The following is a 20,519-nucleotide window of genomic DNA, read 5'->3' as shown; positions in this document are numbered from 1 at the left end:
CGACTCAGGCCACGAGGCTTATGGTGGCCGAATGCTTTAAGATAAACAGCGAGAGGGTGGCGGTGGAAGCCGTGGGGCCACGGGTTACTTTCGATAATGTGTACCGCTACTCAGCCTACCTATCAGAAGAAGTGCTGACGAACGCCCTCGTCCAATACGGCAAGGTGAAGAGCGTCACCTTCGCCACCGTGGCTAGACGCCAGAATAAGTTGAACGGGGTTCGGATCGTAAAGATCGAAATGAGCAGGCCGGTTCCCAACTTTGAGACCATCGCAGGGCTTGGGGTGATGTTCGAGTACCGGGCCTGCGTCGGGTGTGCGCGAGATGTGGGGCCGTCGGACACATGGCCTCGACCTGTTCGGCTCCCTACTGCAAACGGTGCGGTACCTTCGGTAACATGGCACGAGGGAGCGCTTCCGCAAGCGATCGTACGTCGCGGCAGCACGCGCCTTCCCGTCCGCGAACGGGAACCCCCCCACCACCGACCAGACTGGCGGACCCGCCACACCTAACGCGCAGGCGTCTCCATCAGGCCTCCAAGTGCTAGAGCCTAAGACTCCGCCCCCTACGTCCAAGAAGGTGCCAAATTACTGGGACAGAGAAGGGCCTAGCGATGGGGACGACACGAGTGCCGCGACAACGCCACCCGCACCCCCAATAGTAGTTCTGTCGAGCGCCGACGATGCGAGCAGCACAAATACTGACAGTGAACAGACGCCGGGAAGCGCGACGGGACTCCGCTCCGCCAAGCCGTCACGCGGCTCGTGGTCAGAACTACAATCGGAGAGCGAGTGGCAGCAAGCACTCACCCCCGTATTCACAAACGCTCCTCGACTCGACCCTTCAGTCGAAACGCTCCTTGAGGGCCGTTTTCCGATTCACAAATCGCCCTTCACTCGAAACGCACCTCGACTTGAGGAAAGCTCGAGTGTTTCACTTGAGATTGTCAAGGTAGCGCGGGAGCTACCTTGAATCGCTCCTTGAGTCAAGTATCATGGCGGACTACGCTTCGTTTGTCGAATATGGGCTCTGCGTTGACGAGCTATTCGGTGACGTAGCGGAGTGCGTGGGCATACCGCGACCACTCTTCAGGGACAGGTCAAACCCCATGGAACATTTCACGGACAGCAAATTCCTCGCACGCTTCCGCTTCACGAAGAGCAGCGTGAAAAAGCTGCTTGAGTGCTTACCCCTTGAGGAGAGCTGCAACAACCGTTGCCACCCTATTCCACCAGTGATACAGCTTCTGATTACGCTGCGCTTCTATGGAGCGGGCACATTTCAAGTAGTGGCAGGCGACCTCGTGAATGTGTCACAGCCGACAGTGAGCCGCGTTATTGAACGTGTCGCGGCTGATCGCCACGCACTTGTTCCCCGACGTCGTGAAGTTCCCCAGCTCTGACGACGGGTTCCGCGAAACGATGGTGGGGTTCTACCGCATCGCCAAATTTCCCGGGGTGACAGGGTGCATAGATTGCACCCACATCCGCATCAAAGCGCCTGGTGGGCCGGACGGAGAAGTCTACCGCAACCGAAAGGGCAACTTCTCGATAAACGTTCAGGTAACTTGCTACTTCTTCTCTTTTATTGTTACTAGTTTTGCGTTACTTTTAAAAATAATAATTTAACATTCAAATTATATAATGTCATTACATATGCTTTTTGCGATTTAAATAAAAAATGCCATAAACGGCACATTGACAAAAGAATCAGCTACGGTAGTTATCAATGAACTCATTTAGGGCCCCGTTCAGGCTCTTATGAACGGTGGGGCGTCCTTTTGAATGCGCGGCGCTGCGGCCTTGTAAAAATGTATCCACACGGCGGACGAAGCCGCTCTTCGAGCCTGAGGATTACATACAACGTCACCTATTCCGCGCGGTCCTCCTCAGGTCCGCGCGCAGCGATTCGCGAAACGACGGAGGCCCAAATCACAGTTGGGATGGTCGACGGGAAATACCAAAATTCTGCCCTGTAGCGTCCATTCACCCCTCTCTTGTGAATGCTAGCTGCTGAGCGATCCGAATCACGTCACATGTCAAGTGACTCGTCCGCGATCACGCCCGTCGCGTGATTACAGCTTTAAGAGGCACACGAATGGAATAGTCTCACGTCTTTGACATTACTTGGCTGTAGCCAGAAATATCAGTGAATGCTAGTACACTGAAAGAAGATCACGCATGTATGATGTACGTAGTTTACTTTTGTTTCAGCAGAAAAACAGCACATGCAATATGTATTTTTTTTCAATAGGTGATCGCAGGGCCGAAGCTGCAGTTCTTCGACGTCGCCGCCAGCTGGCCTGGATCCGTGCACGACAGTCGTATATTCTACAACAGTCGTGCACGTGTTCTCTATGAGACCAAGCGAGTGCCGGGTCTCCTGCTTGGCGATGCTGGCTACCCGTGCCTCTCCTTTCTCATGACCCCGACGGCTGACGTGCCGCCGGACAGCCCCGAGAGCCGTTTAGTAGTGTGTGGACATTTAGGTTTGGTTTACTTTATGAAACTTGCGGAATTATTTCCAAGCTATTGTGCTTAAGGCCTTAATTAGAATAAGCATGGTACTTGTATAGCATTTTGTATTTTGTGCACTGATTATATCCCATATTACAATAGAATAAGAGCGCTGGCCGCAATAGTGGATATGCTTATGATGCCAAGGTGTAACGTTCCTCCTTGAGTATTGAGTGTGAGTTCAAAGAGCAACATATTTTTTACGTAGGTATCAAGCAGCTCACATCCGCACCCGAATCACCATCGAGAGGGCCTTTGGTGTGCGGAAGCGTCGCTTCCCGTGTTTGGACATGGCGCTGCAACACCTGGCGGAGCGTTCTGCTGTCATCACTACAGCCTGTGCTGCCCTACACAACCTGGCAGTCCTCAAGCATGACGCGGAACCACAAGCTGTCGCGATGCCACATCACTTGAGGCGGCCGCAGACTGATGTGGCGAACCAAACGGACACGTTGCTCGGTTCGCGATGCCGAACGCGGCTGATCGCTCGCGCATTTAACTAATGAACTAATTTAACTAATGTCACTCTGTTCTACTGAGATGACAAACACTTCAGCCATGTATGTGCACGTTCTAGGGGGTGTTGAGAGGTTCGTGGCTTCGTCACCTTTCGTTCAGAAATGAAACAGACATTTCAACCATATAAAAACTTGATACTTTGTCATATAATTGGGCAAGTAAGATATGCGGGGTTTAACGTCCCGCAACCGTAATATGATTATGAGGGACGCTATAGTGGAGGGCTCCGCATATTTCGACTACCTGTAGTTCTTTAACGTGCACCTAAATCTAAGTACACAGGCCTTCGCATTGTCTTCTCCATCGAAAATGCAGCCGCCGCGGCGGGGATTCGATACCGCGCCCAGTAGTACAGCGCCATAACCACTAGACCACCGTGGCGGGGCCTGTAGAAAACGTTTGCAAAGAACATTCACGCTGAAATGTCAGAAACATTGGGGGGGACGTGCCCTTACAGCTCATTCAAAAGCGGGCTCCATCATTTTAAGACATGACATTTTGCTTTTGAACATTAATCGCAGAGAGGCCTTCCAACATGCTCGAAAAATCCGGTAACAAGCTGTGCTGTCTACAAGCCGATTCTTTAAAATAGGTGAATACCTGCCAGAAATACAGCCCAGTATCTGGAAATCTTCTGGGAGCATGTAAGTGGATGCAGAAATGTTGGAACAGTCGGCAATGAACACTCACAGATGTCCCGAGTTGTGGCTGCCAAACTGAGGCCTTGTGTTCCAATGTGGCCCTGCATCGCTCATATTCACGTGAGCTGGTCCTTTACAGCTAGCGTATTTTCGAATAGGCAGCGCACAAAAGGGCAACGAATACGTACACATAAAAAGACGCAAACATGTCTATGTGTACGTATTCGTTGCCCTTTTGTGCGCTGCCTATTCGAAAATCATGGCTCACCAACTAGCCCATCCGTACATTTTAAGCAGCTACGATATGTTTGAAGATGTCATAATGATGTCTTGAAGAGACATCATTATGACGAGGTCATCATCAGACATGCTGCTGAGGGCTGTTTTGACGACCTATAGCAACGCTTCTTTTTAGGCAACTATAAAAGGTGAAGCAGCAGTGTAGAAGGGACATCTGCTTGAGAAGGAATTACTTTGAATAACTGCGCCTTTAAAGGTGTCACTCTACACTGTCTGTGCAAAACCAGGAACTTTTCAGCACTAGTGCAAAAGGTGGAATGCCATTGAATGTAAATCAGGACTTCTGCTTTGACGATATGTTTAACACATCCTTAATGTACACACTTTGGTCCTGTTTTAAGTTTCCTTTCCATGCTTGCCAATTCGCAGCATATTTTTATCCTTCACCAGAGCTGTGCCGTACGTCTTGCCCATAAAAACGATGTGTGTGACAGACAAGGGCCCGTATTCACACACGCTCCACGACTCGACCCTCCACCTCGACTCTGTGAAGTTGAGGAAAATGCTTCTCCTCAACTCGAGGGGCAAGGGACATTCAAGGATGTCCCTCAACGTTTTCTCTGACAAGGAGCCCTTCACGAAGGCGTCCTCCACCTCAACGCACTTGAGGGACGCACGGAGAAGAGAATATGCAAAATATGCTGTCTAAAGCATGTCTTGAGCCTCAAAACAAGAATGTTTCTTTTGTCAAGACGTTTATCAACGGGCACTCAGCGACGGCGCACGGCAGCGACAGTCAAAGCGGGGCCGACTCTCTGCACGAGGGGCGTGCTCTCAGAGAAGAGAACGACCCACTGGAAGGCGCTCGACAGGACGACCCATTACTGAGTAGGAATGCTTCGCTACAATTTCCCCGGCTACGAAAAGGGAGCCGCCTGGCGACCTAGCAACTTGTCACTATGAGCGGGTCATGGTAGGGCTTCAGGCGCGCCACGTTGACAATGTCGCGCCCTCGACGGCGCATGTCCAAAGATGGGTCGGTGGGTTCGATGAGGTAGTTCACCGGGGATGTGCGTTCGACGACACGGTAGGGGCCTTCGTATTTGGGCAGTAGTTTGGAAGAGAGGCCAGGTGCAGTGGTAGGGACCGAGAGCCATACGAGCGCTTCAGGAAGGAACGTGGTCGCAGAACTGGTGGTGTCACCGCGAATACTTTTCTGCCGCTCTTGGCTATTCGTAGTAAAGGTCTTGGAGAGCTCGCGACACTCCTCAGCAAGTCTGGCTGTGGCAGAAATAGGCGCACATTCAGATCGATCCGGCTTGTAGGGAAGGATTGTGTCAATGGTGTGCGACGGGTGCCTGCCATACAATAAGAAAAATGGTGAGAAACCAGTAGTGCTCTGAGGAGCGGTATTGTAGGCGTACGTGACGAAGGGCAGAATGACATCCCAATTCGTGTGGTCGGCGGCGACGTACATCGAGAGCATGTCGCCTAGCGTGCGGTTGAAGCGTTCGGTGAGGCCATTCGTCTGCGGGTGGTAAGCAGTAGTTTTGCGGTGAACAACGTTGCACTCTTTGAGAATGGCTTCGACGACTTCCGACAAGAAGACACGGCCTCGATCACTGAGCAGCTCCTGGGGTGGACCGTGACGCAGCATGAATCGGTGGAGCAGGAAGGAGGCCACATCGCTCGCTGTAGCCGCAGGGAGGGCAGCAGTTTCAGCGTATCGCGTGAGGTGGTCTACAGCGACGATGGCCCAGCGGTTACCAGCGGACGTCAGGGGAAGTGGCCCATATAAATCGATGCCAACGCGCCCAAACGGTCGGTCAGGGCAAGGTAGAGGTTGCAGACCTGCTGGCGACAGGTGCGTTGAAGTTTTGCGGCGCTGACAATCGATGCAGGAGCGAACGAACTTCTCCACGTAGCGGTACATCCCTCGCCAAAAGTAACGTTGGCGAATGCGGTGGTAGGTTTTCGATACCCCAGAGTGTGCACACTGCGGATCAGAGTGGAACGACTCGCATATGTCATAACGCAGACTGCAGTGCATATATATATATATATATATATATATATATATATACCGGGTGTCCCAGCTATCTTTAGCCAAGGGTTAAAAAATACAATATTAGAGGCAGGCGAGCGAAATGACTTGCAAATTGCTGACAGCCATCTTGCGCACTACAGACAATTTTTTGTTGTGTAATTAACTTATTTGTTAATTAGGTCGATTTAACTAAATTGCTAAATATTGACTTTAGGCAAGAAATTCTGTTTGCAAAGTTCGAGAGCGTCCTCAGAAACCCCAACTGCATTATTTGCGATAAAGAAAGTCTCACGTATACCATTTTTTCTAAGCTTCAAAGAAAGCCCGCGAAATACAAAAAGAACCACGTGACTAACGCACTCGCGCGCCGCAAGAATGCTGCCCTCAGCCGTGGTTTGAGCGAACGAAATCAGCTGCGGCCGCGACTCGGCGTCTCCGTTGCAGCGATAGGCCGATAAGTTAAAGGTGGTTTCTTGGCTCGCGCTCGCTACAACTTGCACCGTCACGCGCGCAGCTGGCTGGCAACGGGCCAAGAAACCACCGCCCACTTATAGGCCCACCGCTGCAACGGAGCCGGCGAGTCCCGGCCGCAGGTGATGTTCGTTCGTTCAAACCTCGGCTGAGGGCAGCATTCTCGCGGCGCGCGAGCGCGCTAGTCACGTGGTTCTTTTTGTATTTCGCGGGCTTTCTTTGCAGCTTGGAAAAAATGGTATACGTGAGACTTTCTTTATCGCAAATAATGCAGTTGGGGTTTCTGAGGACGCTCTCGAACTTTGCAAGCAGCATTTCTTGCCTAAAGTCAATATTTAGCAAATTATTTAAATCGTCCTAATTAACAAATTAGTTAATTACAAAACAAAAAATTGTCTGTAGCGCGCAAGGTGGCTGTCAGCAATTTGCAACTGATTTCACTCGCCTGCCTCTAATATTGTAATTTTTAACCCTTGGCTAAAGATAGCTGGGACACCCGGTATATATATATATATATATATATGCCAGACCTCAACCATTAGACGCGTTTCTTGATTCCTGTCCATGTACAAAACTGCACATTCATCGAGATTTGGCATGCAGAAACGCAGATGGCGTTGAGGGGCACGACCTGTTAATGCGTTAACAAACAAAGCACCTCATCCTGCTGCGTGCCGGCACGCGATACTGCCATCTCACAGACTCGACAAGCCTGTGAACGAATCCTCTCGGAATGCGGCGGGAAACTGTCGAGCAACATCAAGAAACTGTTGGAAGGCGCTCGACAGGACGACCCATTACTGAGTAGGAATGCTTCGCTACACTTTTTATTTTCCATTCTACAATTGTTCGTTTTTTTGAGTCGGTGGTACAGCGGAGGAGGTGTTATCGTGTGTTGTGGCGACTGAGCTCCTGACGTTGTTGTGTCTGGCAACATAACAACCTAGTATGCGATCGAGCGGTAGCAGGTTACCATATTACTTCTTTACACGCATCGAAGATCCCAACACGTGTACGTGCCGCCCGCATATTATTCTGCAGGCAATGAAATCAGTAATTGGTCGCCCGAGACGACGACCATTCGGAAAGGGGACAGTGTGCTCTTATTTTAGTTCTGGCACAGAAATATTCCCCTGTCAGGTGGCAAACAATAAAATGGTGTAAAACAGAAGACCACAACAACTGAATCTTACCTTGACCTGCTCAACTTATATTTCGCGGCATAGATTCCATCGCACTGAAAATGTGATGCAACGATTGCTTCGCAGACGAACGAAATGTAGCAGACGACCAAATCTTGCAGACCACCGCATTTGTCTGCGAGCGCCGTCTGTTTGTAAATGAGTCGTTCGCACCTGTATTTCATTTTGGTTAGTTTTAACAGCAACAAAAGAGAAAAGTCTTAATTTACTCGACGTACTTATTATAATACAAAAGTTTATTTTAACTAGCCACTTCCTTGCGTGCTCGATGCTGTGCAAGGGCCCTTGTGTATGGCAGACGACACAACAGTCGGCTCGCTGTTGCGCACTGCATGCGGTCAAGGTTCCTGCTTTTATGTTTGTGCGCACTTGGTGTCTGTGTACTGCATTTAGGCTCAACACCGATATGAAAGTAAGCGATAAAGGCACCGCTAACAAGGAACACTCAGCGCGCTTTGTGTACTGAGAGGAGGAGCGAGAGCTTCTGCGGTCACTAGTGCAAAAGTGCGCACGCGTGATTAACAATCGTCGAACAAGCAGCACTTCTGTGGAAGCAAAAGACATCGCATGGAGAAACCTGTGCGCCGACTACAACTCCCAACCGCACATCAGGCCACGAGAAGAGAAACAGCTCCGCAAACTCTGGGACAACCTTAAGAATCGGTGAAAAAAAGGACTCTCAAGAAAAGAGGGACATCCACGCGACAGGCAAGTAAATTTAGGTTATGTATATCTCGTTTTCTTCTTCTTCTTTCTTCCTTTCTTCATGCATTGCAGCTGCCGCAGATCTACTCTTGTGCACTGTTGTATTAGTACTGTACATGTATATGGAGAAGCTAGGAGAGGCAACAACAAGCGGTCGTTTTTGGCGACCGTGACATCAAAAAATAAAAGGAGTCAATATAGTCCTTTCCTTTTCTGTTTCAAAAATTTTAAACCGTACTTCTGTGCGCTTTACTAATGTGAGAACAATTATAAGCGTACGTAGGTACCAAAAAAATTGCAGAAATGATAGAAAAATATGCAATAAGGATACAAATATTTGAATGGCAATAAAATAACATTCCGAGCGCTTAAGAAATTGCTCGAATGATATTTATGTGGATTAGTCACAAAGTGTAGTTTTCACTGTGGTGGAGCTTTTAATACGTAAGAACAGCTGGTCATTGTGGTGGTGCTTTTGACACACTACCATTAAAAACGACCCACTGCTTGTCTCCCTAATGACATGAAGTTTTAATAATAAAGGCGCAATTTGCAAAAGCAAAAAATGAAACTTTTACGTGTTTTTTTTTCACCCCGCCTCCCCGCGGACCAACCTAAATGACGTGCAATTCTGTTTGTTTGTGGCCCAGGTGGGTGACCCCGTACATGCAGCCCCATGAGCCCATCGCTCGCACTTGTGGGAGCAGTCGCATCACATATGACGACACGACTTCCCAACCCTTTCGACAGTGACGAAGCACACAGAAACCAGCCTGTGTTGACACTGCCACCTGTTGCCATATTTGAGTTCATGGTAAACCAGCGCCAGGAGAACAGCGCAGCATCACTTGGTATTTAGCACATTGTACTGTTCGCGCATTTTACAAGTATTGCGGGAAATGTTAAAGTGTTATCCTCTTCTCTAAGTATAACGAAACCGCCGCGGGGTTCTTCTTTTGTCTTTTCAACCTAACCATGTTGTGCCTCCTTGACTATGGGTCATTCGAGGTCTCACTTTGACTACCTTGAAAATATGGGTAATGGCCCCCGCGGTGTCACATTCCCGACAGTTTATATATAAATAGCTATTTGCCTTATAAAGCAGTTAGTGAAACTATTCTTGGGGTTCAATCACTGTGTCCACGTGTTGGTGTCCGCCTCCAGAAATATATTTTTCTTCGATCCAATGTCAACGGGATTTGTTTCACTTTGGTGCCTCCATTACTTGTTCATGAGCTTTTTTGTCTGCATGCACGTTTCATTTTTCTTTAAATACATATGTCACATTACTGCGTATGGTGCTGTCCAATATGGTCTACACCAGTTCTTCAACTGTTTCTTCCTTCACCTCCTGCCAATGAATGTCCATTTTTTAATTGTTTTCATCTATCGGTTCGCTATAGAATAATATCCAAATCTGGGTATATGTGTATACGTAAGTAAATGTTTCATTTCAAACGTTTATACTTCTTTCTGCTGCTGTAAATCTGCTTTGGTGAATGCAATTACATGATGTGCTTTCGCTTTTCTAGGCTCACCACCATGCGACAGGCCCTTGTCATCGGTTCCTTCATTAGCGTCTTCTGCGAGTCCTGCCTCGCTTACAGTCTGTATGGAACCTGCAGCTCCTGGTAGTGTTACTGCAGAACCATATGAACTGGAGGAAGCACCAGTGGTGCATCCAGCTGCGTCTGTGACTAAACGAGCAAGCCGGTCTGGCTCCCGCATGTCTGCGGTTGAGCGTATGCTGGCTCCAGAGGCAGAGGCCCGGATCGTTTTACTCCAAAACGAAGAAGACAGAAAGCAAGAAAAGCACAAATTGGAAATGCGACTTCTTCGTGGTCAGAGAAGAGCAGATCCGACAACGCCGATATTAAGAGAAAAAAATAACAAGCTTGATCTGGAATTCCTTCAGCTTGAAAAAAACATAAAAGAGCGGCAGCTGTCTACATTAAGCTCCCAGAACCATTTCATTGAGGCAATGTACGAAGTGTAATTTTAAAGAATGGTTGTCGAACATAAAACTTTTGAAATTTTGAAACCAATCTTTACTTGTTTTCTGGCCTTGTACAGCTTACAACAGGGCCGCGTTCAAGTTACGCGAAGAACTGTATGCTACATGGAATATATTCAATAAAACATGGACTCATATGTTCAAACAAAAGCTTTCGTTTAAGCAAAGAAACAACATAAAAGTGTAATGATGAAATTAACTACACTGTACATACGAATCTAACAAAAGAATAAAACTACAAATATTTACGAAAAGCACATGGCGGTAAGACGAGCACGTGCTCTGCTGCCGCTTAAGGTATCGACGGGAGCCAGCAGGGGCAGATGGCGCTGCGGCTGCTGTGGCCGTTGTGTAGCTGGAAACGATATGATGGGAGGGCATGGCTCGTTACGCATTCAGGCTACATTGTGGAGAGCAGCGCACGCTGTGATTATAAGCAGTGTGTTGTCAAGCCGGTTCTGAAGATCCATGTGAAGACACGGAAAACGTCGCTTCCATATACCGAACGCTCGCTCCACTGTGTTCCGTGTTCGTTTGTGGGCAGCTTGGTACCTGCATGAAACAACCGGTTTGTCATTACGAGATATGAAACAATAATATGCTAGCAAAGGAAGCCCTGCCTTGGCAAGGGATCTTGCCACGGCAATTGGGATGTCATTCTCCCTTTCGTGACGTACGCATACAATACTGTGTGATGAGGTTTATTGGTGTAATGAAGTCGCGACGAAAAGGGACCGTACGCTGACACAGTGCAAGGCTGGCAAAAGGCGGCACAGGCTCTCGCGCAATCAGAACGCGGGTCGTTTCTCGTCCTCCTTCACAGGCGCATACTCGGTCGTGCATCTTCTCCACTACAATACCCCCGGGGTGAAGCGTAGCCATCCTGGCGACTCAGGGAGCACGTAGAATGAGGGGGTCGTAGTAGGGCTTGAGACGGTCAACGTGTACGGTCTCGCGTCCTCGACAGCGCAAATCTGGCGATTGTGTGAGGGGCTCGACGAGGTAGTTCACCGGCGAGGTGGCACGAATGATACGGTAGGGACCATGGTACCGCGCCAGAAGTTTAGAGGAAAGGCCAGGGACGTGGGGGGGTACCCAAAGCCAAACAAGGGAGCCAGGAGAAAACGTAGGCGCTGGGTGATGAACGTCGTCATGTCGCGTCTTTTGTCGACCTTGTGCTTCACCTGTCAGGGAACGAGCCAACTGACGGCAGTCTTCGGCGTATCTGGCGACTTCAGAAACTGGAGTGCACTCAGAGGCATCAGGTCGGTACGGGAGTATGGTGTCCAGTGGGTGGGAAGGTTCGCGGCCGTACAACAGAAAGAACGGGGAAAAGCCGGTAGTCGCTTGCGTCGCGGTGTTGTAAGCGAACGTAACAAAAGGTAGTACAGTGTCCCAGTTGGTGTGGTCTGAGGATGTATACATCCTCAACATGTCGCCGAGTGTGCGGTTGAACCGTTCGGTGAGACCATTTGTCTGTGGATGGTAGGCGGTGGATTTCCGGTGAACGATGTTGCATTCAGCGAGGAGGGCTTGGATGACCTCCGACAGGAACACGCGACCCCTATCACTGAGTAGTTCCCGCGGAGCACCGTGGCGTAGAATGAAGCTGCGAAGAATGAAGAGTGCAACTTCGCGGGCGGTCGCTGCCGGGAGAGCTGCAGTCTCAGCGTAGCGCGTCAGATGATCGACGCCGACAATAATCCACCGGTTTCCAGAGCCACTATACGGGAGGGGGCCGTAGAGGTCGATACCCACGCGGTCAAATGGGCGAGCCGGGCACGGGAGCGGCTGCAACGTGCCAGTAAGGTGTCGCGGAGGTGTCTTGCTTTGTTGGCATGTAGGGCAAGACTGAACGTATTTCTGCACAAAGCGATACATTCCTCGCCAGTAATATCGCTGACGCAGCCTTTCGTAGGTTTTCAGGGCGCCGTTGTGAGCACTTTGGGGATCCGCGTGGAAATTCAAGCAGATGTCAGAGCGCATATGGCTAGGGACAGCAAGGAGCCACTTCCGACCATCTGGCATGTAGTTGCGGCGGTACAGAATGTTGTCTCGCACGGAAAAGTGGACTGCTTGACGGCGTAGCGCTCTCGTCGAAGGGACAGCAGACGGATCGGTAAGGTAGTCGAGCAACAAGGCAAGGTGTGGGTCTTTACGCTGCTCCGAAAGCATGTCATTGGTGCTGAGTGGTGACAAGGTGGTAACGTGGGGCGACAGAGAAGCCACATCTGGGGTTATTGGCGAGCGGGAGAGTGCATCAGCATCCGCATGCTTGCGGCCGGAACGATAGACGACACGAATATCGTATTCCTGCAACCGAAGTGCCCAACGGCCCAGGCGTCCCGACGGGTCTTTCAAGGTGGAAAGCCAACATAGGGCGTGGTGGTCTGTAACCACGTCGAAAGGACGGCCGTAAAGATACGGGCGAAACTTCGTCAATGCCCAGATGATCGCCAAGCACTCCTTCTCTGTCACGGAATAGTTTAATTCAGCCTTCTTTAGAGCGCGACTTGCATAAGCGACAACGTATTCACCTTGGGTGCCTTTGCGTTGTGCCAAAACAGCGCCAAGACCGACGCCACTTGCATCGGTGTGAATTTCTGTGGGAGCGGTGGGGTCGTAGTGACGAAGGATAGGTGGTGAGGTCAACAGGCGGCGCAACTGGCGAAATGCGTCATCACATGCAGGTGACCACGCAGATATACCTTTGGTGGTGGCAAGCAGACTCGTCAAAGGTGCGATGATGGACGCGAAGTTACGCACGAAGCGGCGAAAATAGGAGCAGAGGCCGACAAAACTTCTTAGGGCTTTCATCGTGGTGGGCTTTGGGAATTCGGCGACAGCTCGAAGCTTATCGGGATCCGGAAGAACGCCGTCTTTGGAGATGACATGTCCCAAGATGGTTAGCTTCCGTGCTGCGAAGTGGCACTTCTTGGTGTTAAGTTGTAGGCCCGCAGAAGTTAGGCACGTAAGAATTTCGTGCAGACGAGCAAGGTGTGTCGGGAAATCTGCGGAGAAGACTACTATGTCGTCCAGGTAACACAAGCAAGTCTTCCACTTGTGGCCGCGAAGGATGGTATCGATCGTGCGCTCAAATGTTGCAGGCGCGTTGCAGAGCCCAAATGGCATGACGTTGAACTCATATAGGCCATCGGGCGTTACAAAGGCTGTTTTAGGGCGATCACACTCAGCCATTGGCACCTGCCAATACCCAGAACGCAGATCCAAGGATGTAAAGTACTCGGCGCCTTGCAAGCAGTCAAGAGCATCGTCTATTCGCGGTAGCGGGTAGACGTCCTTTTTTGTAATCTTGTTTAAGCGGCGATAGTCGACGCAAAATCGAATGGTGCCATCTTTTTTCTTCACCAATACCACAGGTGATGACCAAGGACTTTGAGAAGGCTGTATGACTCCACGTTGAAGCATGTCATCCACTTGCTCCGTAATGACGCGGCGCTCTTCGGCGGAAACGCGGTAAGGCCGCTGTCGCAGGGGCGAGTGGGAGCCGGTGTCGATAGTATGACTGATAGTCGTGGTGCGGCCTAACAAAGGTTGTTGAAAGTCGAAAGTAGAGATAAACTTGTCAAGGAGAGCAACAAGTTGGCGGCGATGAGAGGGGGAGAGGTTTTCGTCAATGGCGTTGTCGAACGCTGACGAACTTGATGGCTGAGATACAGGAGTGATTGAGGCAGTGTGACATGTGGTGTCATCGGGAAAATCAAGATCATCGATGTGGTCGACAGGTTGTACAGATCCTAAAGTTTCACCACGGAGTAAGGCAATGGGGTAGGTGCAGGGGTTTGTAACCAGCATTATGGTTGACCCAGAGGCAATTGTGAGTACGGCAAATGGGAGAACGATGCCCTTGCGTTCAGTAAACACTGGAGATGGCGTAAACACTACCGTGGCGTCAGGTTCAGAAGTACACGAAAGGGTAATAGGGACTGAAGCTTCCGGAGGCAAGGTCGTGTCGGTATCAACGATGAGTTTGCAGGGAAGAGGACGGTCGGGCGATGACAAATCACATGTTGGCACAAGGGACACTTCCGCACGGGAACAATCGATGATAGCTTCATGACGTGAAAGGAAATCCCAACCCAGGATGAGGTCATGAGAGCAAGATGGCAGAACAAAAAATTCAACGATGTACATAATGTCTCGGATGACGACGCGCGCCGTACACACAGCTGAGGGATGAATGCGTTGCGCGCTAGCTGTGGACAGCACCATGCCAGAGAGAGACGTTGTCACTTTCTTGAGTCTCCTACAAAAGTTCGCGTTCATCACAGAAACGGCGGCCCCGGTATCTACAAGCGCTAGTGCGGCGACTCCCTCAACAACGACATCAATAACGTTGTGCGGCGAAAATGGAGGACTTGAGAATTGCGCACAAGTTGCAGTTCTTGCCTCCGGAACTGCACTGATTAGTTTCCCTCACCAGAAGGTGGTCGACGACGCATAGGCGATGGCGACCGGCGACGAGGAGAAGGGAAACGAGCACTTTCTGAGCGGCGATCCGAGTTGGAGTGCCTCTGTTCAGACGCTGATGTGGTGGCATGTGGCGGCGCGTAGGTAGGATTTCCGAAGGATGCGTACGCAGGTGTGGGACGGCGGCGGCAGACGCGCGCAATATGGCCAGCGACGCCACACGCGAAGCAGATGGGGCGGTTGTCATGAGTGCGCCACGCGTCTGATTGACGGAAGAAGTGTGGTGGGGGCCTGTAAACTGGAGGCGAGGCGCGATGGGGTGGTGCCGATAAGGAGCTTGGATGCGGTGGGGGCCGCGCAACCACAGCTGCGTAGCTGAGAGGTGGAGATGGAGCAGGCGGTGCGTAGCCGGCGCTCGAGAGGGGGGACGGCATGGAAGTGCACGGGTAAGACCCCGGAACTGCAGGGAGGGCCCCACAAATTTCGGTGCGTATGGCCTGCTGCAGTGTCGGGGGCAGGCTTGCGGTGGGCGCGTCGCTATGAGGCAGCAGGGAGAGCTGTCGGGCCACTTCCTCTCTGATAAAGCCCTTGATCTGGTCGGTAAGTGTGCCCTGGCAAACGTTGCCGTTTGCTACTGCGAAGGCCGAGATCGAATCTGGTGGTGGGAGACTTTGCCGGGCGATGGACCGCTGACGGCGCAATTCGTCAAAGCTCTGGCACAGGCTTACGAGCACTGCCACAGTGGTCGGGCTTTTCGCCAGCAACATCTGGAATGCGCCATCTTCGATACCCTTGAGGATGTGTCTGATCTTCTCGTCTTCCGGCATAGATGGGTTAACCCGCCTGCAGAGGTCCAGCACATCCTCAATGTAACTGGGAAATGTCTCGCCAGGCTGCTGTGCTCGGTGGCGGAGACGCTGGTCAGCGCGGAGTTTGCGCACCTCTGGTCGGCCGAATGCTTCGGTGATGAGAGTCTTGAAGGCTGACCAGTCGGCGATGGCGGATTCGCGGTTGGTGAACCAAAGTTTAGCGACGTCAGCCAAGTAAAAGATAACGTAGCCGAGCTTAGAGTCGTCATCCCACTTGTTGCTAGCGCTCACGCGTTCGTACAAGGAGAGCCAGTCTTCGACGTCGTGCTCACCACTTCCGCTGAAGATGGGCGGGTCTCGTTGACGGGTAGAGCCGGGGCAGGGGGTCGGGACAGCCGGTGGTGCTGGCTGGGCAGTGACTGCGTCAGTCATGTTGTCCGGTGGTCGCTCGGCCAACTTGCGAGAGCGGAGCTCCAGGTCTGGTTGGGAATCTCAGCAACCTCCACCAAATGTGATGAGGTTTATTGGTGTAATGAAGTCGCGACGAAAAGGGACCGTACGCTGACACAGTGCAAGGCTGGCAAAAGGCGGCACAGGCTCTCGCGCAATCAGAACGCGGGTCGTTTCTCGTCCTCCTTCACAGGCGCATACTCGGTCGTGCATCTTCTCCACTACAACTGCGACACAATCCACAACAGGTTTTTCCCCATTCTTTCTTTTGTATGGCCGTGAGCCATGCAGCACCCTCGACACAATACTGCCGTACAATCCCGATGCCTCGGAATTCAGCCCAGTTTCCGAAATGGCCGAATATGCTGAAGAGTGTAGTAAGCTCGCACGCTCGTTCACGGCGGATAATCAAGCCCTCCAAAAAGTTCGCCATGACCGTGATGTGGCCCCGGACACTTTCCCCGTCGGCTCTCTCGTGTGGCTTCGACTGCCTTTTCACTCTCCTGGCCTGACTCCCAAGTTTGCACCGAAGTATACCGGCCCTTACCGCGTCATCAAGTGCCCCTCTCCTGTTACCTATGTGACTGAGCCGGTCCAGCCGTCCACGGACAAGCGCCGTCTTGGTCGTGAGACGGTACACGTCAGCCGCCTCAAGCCCTACTACGACCCTCCTGTCCTCTCGTCACCTTGAGTCGCCAGGATGGCTCCTCTTCGTCGCCGGGGTATTGTAGTGGTGAAAGAGGAAGGCATTCACCAGTGGGTTCAGCTCTTGGGGCAAAGGCGCGAGCGCTGATCGCGAGCTGTGGTTGCAGAGCCTGCTTGTTTCTCGCTGAACCTGCGGTCTACCTGCTACCAGACGTCGTCAATAAACCCCCTTGCGAACGGCCATGGCGTCATTTATGCTGTGTAATGAGACATACCGGGCCTCGGGGCTGTTTGATGGTCCTGGTTTGGAGAACGGCGTCATCAAGAATGATGTGCAAGCATAGCCTGCATCGCCAAGCAGTACACCAGGTAGCATTTGGGTCTCGAACAGGACTCTTCCTCGACTGTTGTAAGATATTCTACTGTCGTGCACAGATCCCGGCCAGCCGATCACAACATCCAGAAATTCAAGTTGGGGCCTAGTGATGGCCTATAAACAAGAAATCAGTATGGCTCTAGCGCGAACTGGCTCAACTATCAAAACACAATAAGAAAACTTAAAGACGTGTTCCCGGTCGTGGTGCGGACCAGTCTAAAAGCCCTCTATGTAGCCTCTAAAATTTTAAGCGATTCAGTAATTCAACGACTTTCTGATGAAATAGCGTGTACAATAAACTGACATCACATGTTTTCCGTATCGAAGGACACACTTTGCGAAGTAAGCCAAAATTCACAACTGCGCTGCTCTGGATATGCTTATTCACATGAAGACAACTTAGCAAAAGAACATATTTCGTAAGTATGCGTAAATTTTTTTCTGTTTCCGAGAATAATTGAAGTATGTTATCCCGACAACTTGAAATGTCGATATAGCTTTAGTCTAAGATTGTTTGATGTGCACAGGTGACATCTGACCAAGCAACATGGTGTCTACTTGGGCTGAGTGGTACTGCATTCTAAAAAGGAATAACATTTTTCTTCTTTTGTGTGTGTGCAAAACACTTGAGAAAAACGTTTTGCCGAGTGTGTGAGTGCTCCGTATTTGAACTTCTCAGATAATCAACATCAGCACATTTTAGTTAAAGAGTGATTTCGTCATGTGAATGAGCTGTTTTGCACAGACGCCGTCCTTCGCTCATTCTTTGTGTTGTTTCATTTCCTTGCGCACCGGGTATTATATACCCTCCATTTGAGCAACAATTTAGTTGTAAGTGCGCGCTCTTCCTTATGTGACTTTTCCCCCAAACGTATTGCGCACAACAACAAAAAAAGGTTTTTCTTTGGTGAGGCCAGTGGTTACGACGGACCCCTTTAGGCGGTCTTGTCAGTAACTCCTCAGGATTCAATAAGGTTCACTGCCTGTCTGTCTGTCTGTCTGTCTGTCTGTCTGTCTGTCTGTCTGTCTGTCTGTCTGTCTGTCTGTCTGTCTGTCGGTCGGTCGGTCGGTCGGTCTATCCGTCCGTCCGTCCTTTTAGAATGCAGTCTCACTATGCGCTTCAGCAGATAAAAATAGAACGACATGCAGGGACCTTACCTGCACGTTGATCGAGAAGTAGCCTTTGCGATTTTATTAGACCTCTGCATTTGGTCCGCCGGGGCTCTTTATGCGAATGAGTACAATCAATGCACCCTGCAACGCATGGAAACGCTCCGATTTCGTAGAATTTTCTCATCGCTTCCTTGCATTCTACAGAGGTCTGAGGAAACTTCACAACAGTAGGAAAGAGGGAGCTTGCAATGAACCGTGAGATGCGCCCTACAATACGGCTGACTGTGGACTGTGACACATTTACCAAATCTCCAGAGACGACTTGGAATGTACCTGCGCCGTAAAAGCGCAGCGCAATGACAAGCTCCAATGTGGGAGGCAGTGGCTGACCGCGGTTGTCCATGCTCGACATGAGCGGGAGAGATGTCAGGAGACTTGCTACGGTGCTCTTCGTAAAGCGAAACCCTGAGAGAAACTCCGTGTCACTGTACTCTTCTAAAGGGTTCAAGCAATCCCTTAACCAGTGCCTAGGCACACAATTCGTGGCACCTGACTTGCTTGCAAGTTCGTCGGAAGCATCATGAACATGAAAAGCGAATTCCAAAAAGCAGTATGGTGACGGTACGTCTGCCATATTTACCTGCAAACTCTTCTGAGGAGCGCACAAGGGAGCTTCGGACCTACCTCGAGACTCTCGAGGAGCACACTGAGGATTCTCTCCATTCGAGGGGCGTTTCGCGTCGAGAGTGATTTCTGCAATGCGAGACAGTCCTCAAGGATCCCTTGAAGTCGAGTTTCGTGTCGAGGAGCGTTTGTGAATACGGGCCAAGGAATTATTTATGTTTCTGCCTCCTGGCTTTCTGCGTGCTGCTGCTGCTTCTGGCGCTCCATATCAAAGCGCCACTTTTGCTGCTCCAGCAGCTACTCCAGAAGCTGCATCTGAATTTTATGGAGCTCCTGTTCCTGCTTCATTCGCACGGTGTGCAGCTGTCGTTGATGGGACAGCTGCGGCCTACGCAAACACAGCTCCGCGGCGTGCAGCTCCGCTTCGCGTCGCTCATCATTTTTAGTGCCTCCATTCGGGCAGCAACTTCTAGGGCGAGCACCCGCTCTACCGCTGCTGTACCGCTTCGTGCCGATCTCGATGGCAGGAGTGCATCTGCGCCAGCCAAAGCGTTCCCGTTTCCCTGTGGAGCAGCTGTCGGCGCTGTTCGTTGCGCGTTGCTCCCTTCAGCAGGCACTGTGTGAGCGCGTGCAGTGCTACTTGCAGGGGGATCTGTCATGGATGGTGGCACTGCATGCAATACTGTAGAGGCAGCACCTTCCGTTGCTGGCAGGACTGGCTCAAATGACACGTCTGCACACATAATAAAAAAAAACAATTGCATAAGGGTTCAGAAAGTTCACGAACGTAAGCGGTGTTGGTTTCACTGTTTGAAGTAGGTACGAGTATAAATGCCCAGACATGCACGCATCGTATTCAGACAGCTACTACAAATCAGCTACGCACGTAAATGGAAGGCACTTGTGACTCCAATATGCCACTCAGGCCAGCAAGAAAAATAGAAGTGTAGCAGCTGGCCAGTGTTACTTGCAGATATAAACTTGAATACTGCATTCATTCTAACCTCAGCGTTGCCACAGCAGCAGCTACTAACGCTTTACTACAGCGTACTTGAGAAGTATTTCATTTGAAATAACTGTACATCCAGCATCTTTCTCTGAGGTCTACGAAATATGTTAATCACACATATCTAATATCAAAAGGTGGCCTGATTTTACACAGGACTTCTTAGATAAAAGTACATAATACTAGCTACATGAACAACCGCAGTAACAAACCACTTCGATTAAGTGGAGAAACAACTTATCTGCAATACGCCTGCTACATGTTAGTCACACAATCCAACTTGAGAGACCACATGTCGCCAGCACTACTGGAGCAGCGTGCAGCTGGGCTTTATGACTGAGGGCGCCTGTACTGTAGATGTCGGCAAGCCCATAGCTCCTGGTTGAGCGGAGACTTCAAAAGCTGGCAGGGCTTGTTGCTGAGCTAGTTGGTTCATAACTTGAGGGAAAAACTGTTCGTGTCTTCGCTTCGTCCCCGTCTTCTTTGCGTCATTACGTTTTTTCCTTCAAAAGCTGGCCATGGTGCGATATTGGTAATGTCTGCATACACAAAAGAAACAGAACTGGTGCCCTACCGGCATGCTATGTTATCAGAAAGGTATTTTAACACTGCAGCTTTTCGGTACAGGCAGACTTACTTGTGTGTTTCCATGCTTCTACGTGAACACACAACACTGGAAATAACTTTGTTCATAATGTAATTACGAAAAT

The 20,519-nt window shown here is 50.5% G+C and overlaps 2 pseudogenes; one reads left to right on the top strand and one right to left on the bottom strand.

The window, feature by feature from the left end:
- The first annotated feature begins 814 nt into the window (after positions 1 to 814).
- On the top strand, positions 815 to 9,976 carry LOC119375451 (putative nuclease HARBI1; annotated as a pseudogene).
- Positions 9,977 to 10,600: 624 nt separating this feature from the next.
- On the bottom strand, positions 10,601 to 18,813 carry LOC119375448 (putative nuclease HARBI1; annotated as a pseudogene).
- Between the last annotated feature and the right edge of the window lie 1,706 nt (positions 18,814 to 20,519).

Source organism: Rhipicephalus sanguineus, chromosome 11, assembly GCF_013339695.2.
Source record: "Rhipicephalus sanguineus isolate Rsan-2018 chromosome 11, BIME_Rsan_1.4, whole genome shotgun sequence".
In the NCBI taxonomy this organism is placed as follows: Eukaryota; Metazoa; Arthropoda; class Arachnida; order Ixodida; family Ixodidae; genus Rhipicephalus; species Rhipicephalus sanguineus.
The sequence above is the reverse complement of the archived record's forward strand: the minus strand, read 5'-3'. Positions and strand labels throughout refer to the sequence as shown.